Here is a 10,316-nt window from a genome sequence, read left to right on the forward strand (position 1 = left end):
GTAGTACTGTGATGCTGTGATGCCTCTATGCTGTGGTACTGTGATGCCTCTACTAGTACTGTGATGCCTGTGAGTACTGTGATGCCTCTATACTGTGTGGTGCTGTCCAGGTACTCTGCTATGCTCAATCTACTATGCTGTGATGCCTCTACTGTAGTGCTGTGATTGCCTCTCTATGCTGCAGTACTGTGATGCTGTGATGCCTCTATGCTGTACTGTGATGCCTCTACTATGCTGTGGTACTGTGATGCCTCTACTATGCTGTAGTGCTGTGGTACTGTGGGTGCCTCTACTATGCTGTGTACTGTGGCTGTGATCCTCTGTGAGTGCTGTGATGCCTCTGCTATGCTGTAGTGCTGTGGTACTGTGATCCTCTATGCTGTGAGTGCTGTGATGTACTGTGGTGCCTCTACTGTGGTACTGTAATGCCTCTCCTATGCTGTGCTGTGATGCCTCTAGTACTGTGAGTGCTGTGATGCCTCTACTATGCTGTAGATGCCTCTATGCTGGTACTGTGATGCCTCTATACTGTATTTGCTGTGATGCTGTGATGCCTCTAGTACTGTAGTGCTGTGATCCATCATACTGTGGTGTGTCTCTATGCTGTAGTGCTGTGTGATCACACTCTATGCTGTAATGCTGTGATGTCTCTATGCTGTAGTACTGTGAGTACTCTGCTATCCGCTATGCTGTAATACTGTGATGTCTCTATGCTGTAGTACTGTGATGTCTCTACTATGCTGTAATACTCTGATCCCTCTACTATGCTGTGATGTCTCTATGCCTCTACTATGCTCTATGCTGGTCCCTCTGATGCTGTGCTGTAAATACTGTAGTGCTGTGATTGCCTCTACTATGCTGTATGCTGTGGTGCTGTGGGTGCCTCTATGCTGTGGTACTGTGATGCCTCTGCTATGCTATAATGCTGTGTGCCTCTATGCCCTGTGCTGTGATGCCTCCTACTATGCTGTGATGCCTCTATGCTGTAGTGCTGTGATGCCTCTACTATGCTGTAGTGCTGTGATGCCATCTACTATACTGTGGTACTGTGGTGCCTCTCTATGCTGTAGTGCTGTGATGCTGTGATGCCTCTATGCTGTAGTGCTGTGGTGCCTCTATGCTGTAGTGCTGTGATGTCTCTATGCTGTGGTGACTGTGATGCCTCTATACTGTAGTGCGCTGGTCCCTCTATACTGTAGTACTGTCGTATATGCTGTCTGCTCTATGCTGTAGTACTGTCTATAGTACTGTGATGCCTCCTATGCTGGTACTGTGATGCCTCTACTATGCTGTGGTACTGTGGTACTGTGATGTCCAGCTATACTGTAATGCTGTGATGCCTCTCTATACTGTAGTACTGTGATGATGCCTCTATGCTGTGGTGCTGTGATCCTCTATGCTGTGGTACTGTGATGTCTCTATGCTGTGGTACTGTGATGCCCTCTATGCTGTGGTGCTTTGTGTGCTGTGTCTACTATGCTGTAAGTGCTGTAGTGCTGTGATGCCTCTATGCTGTAGTGGGTGCCTCTGCTATGCTGTGGTGCTATGGTGCCTCTACTATGCTGTGAGTGCTGTGAGTGCCTCCTGTCAATGCTGTGGTGCTGTGAGTGCTGTGATGCCTCTGCTATGCTGTGGTGCTGTGGTGCTGTGTCTTGCACTCTATGCTGTAGTGCTGTGGTGCTGTGATCTCTCTACTATGCTGTAGTGCTGTGAGTGCCTGTACTATGCTAATGCTGTAGTACTGTGATGCCTCTACTATGCTGTAGTACTGTAGTGCATCTCTGCTATGATGGTACTGTGATGCCTCTACTATGCTGTGGTACTGTGGTACTGTGATGCCTCTCTATGCTGTAGTGCTGTGATTCACTGTGATGCCTCTCTATGCTGTGGTGCTGTGATGCCTCTACTATGCTGTGGTGCTGTGATGCCTCTCTATGCTGTAGTGCTGTGATGTCTACTATGCTGTGGTGCTGTGAGTGCCTCTATACTGTGCTGTGATGCCTCTATGCTGTAGTGCTGTGTACTACTGTGAATCCTCTACTATGCTGTGATGCTGTGATGCCTCTATGCACTATGCAGTATCTGTGCTAGTACTGTACTGTGTGCTCTATACTGTAGTACTGTGATGCTGTAATGCCTCTCTATGCTGTGGTACTGTGATGCCTCTGCTATGCTGTGGTACTGTGATGCCTCTATACTATGCTGTGCCTCTATACTGAGTACTGTGATGCTGCTCTCTATGCTGCTGGTGCTGTGGTGCTCTGGTCTGTGTGATGCCTCTACTATGCTGTACTGTGATGTATGCTGTGGTGCTGTGAGTGCCTCTATGCTGTAGTGCTGTGGTACTGTGAGTGCTCTCTATGCTGTGGTACTGTGCTGTGAGTGCCTCTACTATGCTGTGGTGCTGTGGTACTGTGAGTGCCTCTATGCTGTGGTGCTGTGGTTGCCTCTGCTATGCTGTGGTACTGTGATGCTGTGATCTTCTATGCTGTGGTACTGTGATCCTCTATCTGCTATGCTGTGATGCCTCTGCACTGTGGGTACTGTAATGCCTCTACTATACTGTGGTGCTGTGATGCCTCTATGCTGTGATGCTGTGATGCCTGTGCTCTGCTCTATGCCTCTAGTGCTGTGAGTACTGTGATGCCTCTATGCTGTAGTGCTGTGAGTGCTGTGATGCCTCTATACTGTAGTGCTGTGATGCCTCTATACTGTAGTGCTGTGATGCTCTCTATGCTGTGGTGCTGTGATGTGCTGTGGTACTGTGATGCCTCTATGCTGTGGTGCTGTGGTGCTGTGCTGCCTCTACTATGCTGTGGTGCTGTGATGCCTCTCTATGCTGTGGTGCTGTGATGCCTCTGCTATGCTGTAGTGCTGTGGTGCTTTGTGATGCCTCTATGCTGTACTGTGCTGTGATGCCTCTACTATGCTGTCATGTCTCTGTTCTGTGGTGCTGTGATGCCTCTACTATGCTGTAGTGCTGTGGTACTGTGATGCCTCTATACTGTGGTGCTGTGGTGCTGTGATGCCTCTATACTGTGGTACTGTGATGCCTCTGCTATGCTGTAATGCTGTGTACTGTGATGCCTCTACTATGCTGTGCTGTGGTGCTGTGATGCCTCTACTATGCTGTAGTGCTGTGGTGCTGTGATGCCTCTATGCTGTGGTGCTGTGTGCTGTGATGCCTCTACTATACTGTAGTGCTGTGGTGCTGTGATGCCTCTGCTATGCTGTGGTGCTGTGATGCCTCTGCTATGCTGTGGTGCTGTGGTACTGTGATGCCTCTATGCTGTGGTGCTGTAGTGCCTCTCTATGCTGCCCAGTGCTGTGCGGTGCCTCTATGCTGTGGTGCTGTGGTGCTATGCCTCTGTGGTACTGTGATGCCTCTCTATGCTGTGGTGCTGTGATGCCTCTATGCTGTGGTGCTGTGATGCCTCTGCTATGCTGTGATGCCTCTATGCTGTGAGTGCTGTGATGCCTCTACTATGCTGTGTGCTGTGGTACTGTGATGCCTGCCTCTATGCTGTAGTGCTGTGACTGTGATGCCTCTACTGTGCTGTGAGTGCTGTGATCCTCTATGCTGTGGTGCTGTGGTGCCTCTGCTATGCTGTGGTGCTGTGATGCCTCTACTATGCTGTGGTGCTGTGATGCCTCTCTATGCTGTGGTGCTGTGATGCCTCTGCTATGCTGTGGTGCTGTGGTGCTGTGATGCCTCTGCTATGCTGTGGTGCTGTGGTGCTGTACTGTGATGCCTCTCTATGCTGTGGTGCTGTGAGTGCTCTCTATGCTGTGGTGCTGTAATGCCTCTGCTATGCTGTAGTGCTGTGATGCCTCTATGCTGGTGCTGTGCCTCTGCTATGCTGTGGTGCTGTGGTGCTGTGATGCTGTGATGCCTCTATGCTGTGGTGCTGTGATGCCTCTCTATGCTGTGGTGCTGTGGGACTGTGATGCCTCTACTGTAGTGCTGTGGTGCTGTGATGCCTCTCTATGCTGTGGTGCTGTGATGCCTCTGCTATGCTGTGGGACTGTGAGTGTGCCTCTATGCTGTGGTGCTGTGATGCCTCTATACTGTGGTACTGTGGTGCTGTGATGCCTCTGAGTACTGTGATGCCTCTGCTGTACTGTACTGTGATGCCTCTACTGTGATGCCTCTCTATGCTGTGGTGCTGTGATGCCTCTACTATGCTGTGCTGCTGTGAGTGCCTCTACTATGCTGTGCTGTGATGTGCTGTGGTACTGTGATGCCTCTATGCTGTGCTGTGGTGCTGTGATGCCCTACTATACTGTGGTGCTGTGATGCCTCTGCTATGCTGTGGTGCTGTGATGCCTCTACTGTAGTGCTGTAGTGCTGTGATGCCTCTATGCTGTAGTGCTGTGATGCCTCTCTATGCTGTGGTGCTGTGGTACTGTGATGCCTCTATGCTGTGGTGCTGTGATGCTATGCTGATGCCTCTATACTGTAGTACTGTGATGCTGTGATGCCTCTATGCTGTGGTACTGTGATGCCTCTATGCTGTGGTACTGTGGTACTGTGATGCCTCTATGCTACTGTGTGTGCTGTGATGCCTCTGCTATGCTGTGGTGCTGTGATGCCCTCTATGCTGTGGTACTGTGATGCCTCTACTATGCCTCTGCTGTAGTGCTGTGATGCTGTGTGATGCCTCTATGCTGTGGTGCTGTGATGCCTCTGCTATGCTGTGGTGCTGTGGTGCTGTGATGCCTCTCTATGCTGTAGTGCTGTGATGCTCTCTATGCTCTGTGATGCTCTCTATGCTGTAGTGCTGTGGTGCTGTGATGTCTCTATGCTGTGGTGCTGTGATGCCTCTCTATGCTGTGTGCTGTGATGTGCCTCTGTAGTGCTGTGATGCCTCTACTATGCTGTGGTGCTGTGTACTGTGATGCCTCTCTATGCTGTGTGCTGTGTGCTGTGATGCCTCTCTATGCTGTGGTGCTGTGATGCCTCTACTATGCTGTAGTGCTGTGATGCTCTACTATGCTGTGGTGCTGTGATGCCTCTACTATGCTGTGGTGCTGTGGTGCTGTGATGCCTCTACTATGCTGTAGTGCTGTGGTGCTGTGATGCCTCTATGCTGTGGTGCTGTGATTGCCTCTGCTATGCTGTGAGTGCTGTGATGCCTCTATGCTGTGGTACTGGTGCTGTGATGCCCTCTATGCTGTGCTTTGGTGCTGTGATGCCTCTCTATGCTGTGGTACTGTGATGCCTCTATGCTGTAGTACTGTGATGCCTCTATGCTGAGTACTGTGATGCCTCTATGCTGTGTACTGTACTGTGATGCCTCTATGCTGTGGTGCTGTGATGCCTCTATGCTGTGGTGCTGTGATGCCTCTACTATGCTGTGTGCTGTGATGCCTCTACTATGCTGTGGTACTGTGATGCCTCTCTATGCTGCTGTGGTGCTGTGATGCCTCTCTATACTGTAGTGCTGTGATGCCTCTCCTATGCTGTAGTGCTGTGATGCCTCTATGCTGTAGTGCTGTATGTACTGTGATGCTGTGATGCCTCTCTATGCTGTGGTACTGTGGTGCTGTGATCCTCTATGCTGTATGTGCTGTGGTGCTGTGCCTCTATGCTGTGGTGCTGTGATGCCTCTCTATGCTGTGGTACTGTGATGCCTCTATGCTGTGGTGCTGTGATGCCTCTACTATGCTGTAGTACTGTGATGCCTCTATGCTGTGGTGCTGTGATGCTCTCTATGCTGTGGTACTGTGATGCCTCTCTATACTGTGGTGCTGTGATGCCTCTATGCTGTAGTACTGTGGTGCTGTGATGCCTCTATGCTGTGGTGCTGTGATGCCTCTATGCTGTAGTACTGTGATGCCTCTATGCTGTAGTACTGTGATGCTGTGATGCCTCTATGCTGTATACTGTGATCCTCTATACTGTAGTACTGTGATGCCTCTATGCTGAGTACTGTGCCTCTATACTGTGGTACTGTGATGCCTCTATACTGTAGTACTGTGATGCCTCTACTAGTGCTACTGTGGTACTGTGATGCCTCTATGCTGTGCTGTACTGTGGTGCTGTGATGCCTCTATGCTGTGCTGTGATGCTGTGATGCTCTATGCCTCTATACTGTGGTACTGTGATCCTCTGCTATGCTGTGATGCCTCTGCTATACTGTAGTACTGTGATGCCTCTATGCCTCTATGCTGTAGTACTGTGATGCCTCTATGCTGTGTGCTGTGGTGCTGTGATGCCTCTATGCTGTGGTGCTGTGATGCCTCTATGCTGTGGTGCTGTGATGCTCTCTATACTGTAGTGCTGTGATGCCTCTCTATGCTGTAGTGCTGTGATTAAATCTCTATGCTGTAGTACTGTGATGCCTCTATGCTGTGGTGCTGTGATGCCTCTATGCTGTGGTGCTGTGATGCCTCTACTATGCTGTGGTACTGTGGTGCTGTGATGCCTCTCTATGCTGTGGTGCTGTGGTGCTGTGATGCCTCTATGCTGTGGTGCTGTGATGCCTCTACTATGCTGTGGTACTGTGACGGTGATGCCTCTATGCTGTGGTGCTGTGATGCCTCTACTATGCTGTGGTGCTGTGATGCTCTACTATGCTGTGGTGCTGTGATGCCTCTACTATGCTGTGGTACTGTGATGCCTCTATGCTGTGGTACTGTAGATCCTCTATACTGTAGTGCTGCTGTGATGCCTCTATACTGTAGTACTGTGATGCCTCTATGCTGTGGTACTGTGATGCCTCTACTATGCTGTAGTGCTGTGATGCCTCTATCTAGTGCTGTGATGTACTATACTGGAGTGCTGTGATGCCTCTATGCTGTAGTGCTGTGATGCCTCTACTATGCTGTGGTGCTGTGATGCCTCTATACTGTAGTACTGTGATGCCTCTGCTATGCTGTGATGTACTATGCTGTGACTGTGCTGTGATGCCTCTATACTGTAGTGCTGTGATGCCTCTCTATGCTGTAGTACTGTGGTGCCTCTCTACTGTATGCTGTGATGCCAACAGTGCAATCTATGCTATGCTGTAGTGCTGTGTGCTGTGATGCCTCTATGCTGTGGTGCTGTGATGCCTCTATGCTGAAGTACTGTGATGCCTCTACTATGCTGTGGTACTGTGATGCCTCTACTATGCTGTAGTGCTGTGATGCCTCTACTATGCTGTGGTGCTGTGGTGCTGTGATGCCTCTACTATGCTGGTGCTGTGGTGCTGTGATGCCTCTACTATGCTGTGCTGTGGTGCTGTGATGCCTCTACTATGCTGTGGTGCTGTGATGCCTCTCTATGCTGTGGTGCTGTGATGCCTCTCTATGCTGTGGTGCTGTGATGCCTCTACTATGCTGTGGTGCTGTGATGCCTCTACTATGCTGTGTGATGCTCTCTACTGTGGTACTGTGATGCCTCTATGCTGTGGTGCTGCTGTGATGCCTCTGCTATGCTGTGGTGCTGTGATGCCTCTCTATGCTGTGGTGCTGTGATGCCTCTACTATGCTGTGGTGCTGTGATGCCTCTCTATGCTGTGGTACTGTGATGCCTCTACTATGCTGTAGTGCTGTACTGTGATGCCTCTATGCTGTGGTGCTGTGATGCCTCTACTATGCTGTAGTGCTGTGGTGATGCCTCTATGCTGTGTACTGTGGTACTGTAATGCCTCTACTATGCTGTGGTGCTGTGATGCCTCTATGCTGTGGTACTGTGATGCCTCTACTATGCTGTGGTACTGTGATGCCTCTATGCTGAGTTCTGTGATGATCCTCTATGCTGTAGTACTGTGATGCTGTGATGCCTCTATACTGTAGTACTGTGATGCCTCTATACTGTAGTACTGTGATGCCTCTATACTGTAGTACTGTGATGCTGTGATGCCTCTATACTGTGTGCTGTACTGATCCCTCTATACTGTGCTGTACTGTGATGCCTCTATACTGAGTACTGTGATGCCTCTATGTACTGTGATGCCTCTATGCTGTAGTACTGTGATGCCTCTACTATACTGTGGGACTGTGATGCCTCTACTATGCTGTAGTGCTGTGTGCTGTGTCTCTATGCTGTGGTGCTGTGATGCCTCTACTATGCTGTAGTGCTGTGGTGCTGTGATGCCTCTACTATGCTGTGGTACTGTGGTACTGTGATGCATCTCTATGCTATGCTGTGGTACTGTGATGTCTCTATGCTGTAGTGCTGTGATGCCTCTATGCTGTGGTGCTGTGATGCCTCTACTATGCTGTGGTACTGTGGTACTGTGATGCCTCTATGCTGTGGTACTGTGATGCCTCTGCTATGCTGTGGTGCTGTGTACTGTGATGCTCTCTATGCTGTAGTGCTGTGATGCAGTGCTATGCTGTATGCTGTGGTGCTGTGATGCCTCTATGCTGTGGTGCTGTGATTATGCCTCTATGCTGTAGTGCTGTGATGCCTCTACTATACTGTAGTGCTGTGAGTGCCTCTATGCTGTGGTACTGTGATGCTCTGATGCCTCTATGCTGTGGTGCTGTGATGCCCTCTATGCTGTAGTGCTGTGATGCCTCTATGCTGTGGTGCTGTGATGCCTCTATACTGTGGTGCTGTGATGCCTCTATGCTATGCTATGCTGTGGTGCTGTGATGCCTCTACTATGCTGTGGTACTGTGATGCCTCTATGCTGTAGTACTGTGATGCCTCTACTATACTGTGGTGCTGTGATGCTGTGATGCCCTCTATGCTGTGGTGCTGTGGTGCCTCTATGCTGCTGTGGTGCTGTCATGCCTCTATGCTGTGGTGCTGTGATGCCTCTATACTGTATGCTGTGGCCTCTATGCTGTGGTGCTGTGATGCCTCTATGCTGAGTGCTGTGATGCTGTGAGTCTGTGATGCCTCTATGCTGTAGTGCTGTGGTGCTGTGCAGTGCTGTTATGCCTCTATGCTGTGGTGCTGTGATGCCTCTCTATGCTGTGGTACTGTGATGCCTCTCTATGCTGTGGTACTGTGATGCCTCTATGCTGTGGTGCTGTGATGCCTCTATGCTGTAGTACTGTGATGCTGTGATGCCTCTATGCTGTAGTGCTGTGATGCCTCTACTATGCTGTGGTACTGTGGTCCTCTCTATGTCTGTGTACTGTGAGTGCTGTGATGCCTCTATACTGTGGTGCTGTGATCCTCTATGCTGTAGTGCTGTGATGCCTCTCTATGCTGGTGCTGTGATGCCTCTATGCTGTGGTGCTGTGATGCCTCTCTATGCTGTGGTGCTGTGGTGCCTCTACTATGCTGTGGTACTGTGATGCCTCTACTATGCTGTGGTGCTGTGATGCCTCTATACTGTAGTGCTGTGATGCCTCTATGCTGTAGTACTGTGATGCTGTGATGCCTCTGCTATGCTGTGTGGTGTGGTACTGTGATGCCTCTCTATGCTGTGGTGCTGTGGTGCCTCTATGCTGGAGTGCTGTGATGTATGCTGTGGTGCTGTGATGCCTCTCTATGCTGTGGTGCTGTGATGCCTCTGCTATGCTGTGGTACTGTGTGCTGGATGCCTCTGCTATGCTGTGGTGCTGTGATGCCTCTGCTATGCTGTGGTGCTGTGATGCCTCTACTATGCTGTGGTGCTGTGATGCCTCTACTATGCTGTAGTGCTGTGGTGCTGTGATGCTCTCTGCTGTGGTGCTGTGATGCCTCTATGCTGTGGTACTGTGAGTGCCTCTGCTATGCTGTAGTGCTGTGATGCCTCTATGCTGTGGTACTGTGATGCCTCTCTATGCTGTGGTACTGTGATGCCTCTACTATACTGTAGTGCTGTGATGCCTCTACTACTGTAGTACTGTGATGCCTCTATACTGTAGTGCTGTGATGCCTCTATGCTGTAGTACTGTGAGTGCTGTGATGCCTCTATACTGTAGTACTGTGATGCCTCTATACTGTAGTACTGTGATGCCTCTATACTGTGGTGTACTGTATGCCTCTGATGCCTCTAGTGCTGTGATGCCTGTGATGCCTCTACTGTGGTGCTGTGATGCCTCTATGCTGAGTACTGTGATGCCTCTCTATGCTGTGATGCCTCTACTGCTGTGATACTCTATGTCTGTATGCCTGTATGCTGTGGTGCTGTGAGTGCCTCTCTATGCTGTAGTACTGTGATGCCTCTACTATGCTGTGGTACTGTGATGCCTCTATACTGTGGTGCTGTGATGCCTCTGCTATGCTGTGTAGTACTGTGATGCCTCTATGCTGTGGTGCTGTGATGCCTCTACTACTATGCTGTATGCTGTATGCTGTGGTACTGTGATGCCTCTATGCTGTAGTGCTGTGATGCCTCTATGCTGTGGTGCTGTGATGCCTCTACTATGCTGTGGTGCTGTGATGC

The sequence above is a fragment of the Oncorhynchus nerka genome, unplaced genomic scaffold (genome assembly GCF_034236695.1).
Source record: "Oncorhynchus nerka isolate Pitt River unplaced genomic scaffold, Oner_Uvic_2.0 unplaced_scaffold_707, whole genome shotgun sequence".
Classification (NCBI taxonomy): domain Eukaryota; kingdom Metazoa; phylum Chordata; class Actinopteri; order Salmoniformes; family Salmonidae; genus Oncorhynchus; species Oncorhynchus nerka.